Source organism: Camelina sativa, chromosome 15 (genome assembly GCF_000633955.1).
Source record: "Camelina sativa cultivar DH55 chromosome 15, Cs, whole genome shotgun sequence".
Lineage (NCBI taxonomy): Eukaryota > Viridiplantae > Streptophyta > Magnoliopsida > Brassicales > Brassicaceae > Camelina > Camelina sativa.
In genome coordinates, this window is record NC_025699.1 from 17,272,826 (window position 1) to 17,274,718 (window position 1,893).

General features: G+C 40.0%; 1 long non-coding RNA gene across 1 annotated transcript; it reads left to right on the forward strand.

Annotated features, from left to right (window-relative positions):
* Nucleotides 466-1,346, forward strand: LOC104747041. The gene is made up of 3 exons (XR_002035641.1): nt 466-581; nt 749-815; nt 1,241-1,346. It is a non-coding gene; the product is annotated as an uncharacterized LOC104747041 (long non-coding RNA).

Genomic DNA, 1,893 nt, shown 5'->3' on the forward strand with positions numbered 1-1,893 from the left:
TGGATGATTCGCTGTGAAGAATTGTTGAGCGGAAGGCTACCTTAGGTTAAGCTATCTTGATGAAATCTTCGTTATCTGGAATGTGTCGTGGATCTGTGTTCCATTAGGGAAGAGTGTGTAGTCGGAGAACCACAGTCGAGTTGGTCAAAAATTCGTATACGAATCAGGAGGGGTCTGAGGGCGAGGCCGATGTGGTATTGGTGTAGCTGGTGTGGCTGGAGGCCTAGTAAACATTGTATGTGCGGCAGCAAGTTTTAGCCCAGACCTGAGATGATCGTATTGCAAATCTGTTGACCAGACTATAAGAGTAGTTGTCAGGCCATCTTTATCGCAATAACAGTTGGCCTGTTCTTGGGCTTTTTAAAATTGGAAAATATTAAACAGTGGGTTTAGATCAGAAAAACTGTTCTTATTTGAGAACTGTTGTTAGACTTGTTCTTGGGTGACGTGGCGTTTTCTGATTGGAAACAATTTTTTGCAACCGAGAGATCATTTTCATTTTGTTCGATATCGTCGTCGGGTTTTCTTGTTTCTCTCCCAAACGGCGATAGCTTGCATCTGCACCAACTTCTCCGATTAAGGTGTGTTTCTCAATCCTCGTCTCCTCTGTTTCATCTTCCTTAATTTGATTTTAAATATCAAACCAAATTGAATTTTTAGGGTTCCTATTGTTTGTCTTCGCGTGTGTGTGAACTTAAATGGGTGTGAACTAGTTTATTGAATTGTTGTGGTGGGAAATCTAAATCAGGCGGCTGCAGAGCTGGCCAGGGATCGGATCGTAGTTGGAGTATGTGAGCGACCACACCTTTAAGCAAGTAAGCGACTACACCTTTAATCTTTTTCTTTGCTTAGATCATAATTTTTTGTTTCCTAAGTCCCATGAGATTGATTCTTATATATAGCTAAGTTTAGTTGCTTTGATTGATTTCGACTTGGAGTGATGTTGTTACTTATGAGCAAAATGCAAAAGAAGAACCTTTGAACATCTTTGCTAAAAAGTCTGAAACTTTTTTGATGAGTTGTTTCGAGGTCTCATTTCATTCAAGGATTCGCAGACTCGAATTTCTTGACTCTTGTGTGACTATTACAATTGATCTTCGGATCTTACGATTTTTCCTGTTCTTATTGTGTGGTCAACAAGTTCATAGGCTCTGTGGGGATATATTTCTGATCTGAGCAAAGGGTTTTGATCAGAAATACTCTGTGTGGTAATGTGGATTACTTGTGGTTGATGTTACAGGAATTCAACATTGAGAAGTTTCAGCTAGTTGAAGCAGAGAAGAAGAAGATTAAACAAAAGTATGAGAAGAACGAGAAACAGGTCGATGTTAGAAAGAAGATGTGAGCTCTCTCATCTTTCTCACTCTCCTCCTCCTCTGTTTGTGTTGAGATCTGATAATTATGTGTTCCTCTTTGTTTCTTCAAGAAAGATAGATAGAGTGTGGTTATTTCTTGATTTGATTTTAGGCCATAGCTAATTGTATGTGTTTGCTAAGAAACTCTTGAAAGTTAGCCAACATGGCTTTTTCAACCTTCATCACCATCAACTTGTATGTTTTTGTTATTTTTTTACACTGTGTTGTTACACTGTGTTGTTCTGCAGTTGGTCTCATATGAAAGAATACCGTGTGTGTTTCAGGTTCATGGACCTGAGCTCTGTTTTGGAGCCTGGCAGGACATCGGGCTTCATGCCTCCCCAGCATCCAGCAGCTTTCCATCCCAATAAGATGGCGGTCTACCCTAGTTACGGTTACTATCCATTGGGAGGGGATTAGAGAGTTTTGTGATTTTTTATAGGCGATCCAGCGAAGGAAGTTTTCAAAGATGCATGTCAAGAACTCATGCAAATGAACAGACATGTGAGAAGCGTTTTTGACAAGGCTGTTACTGAGT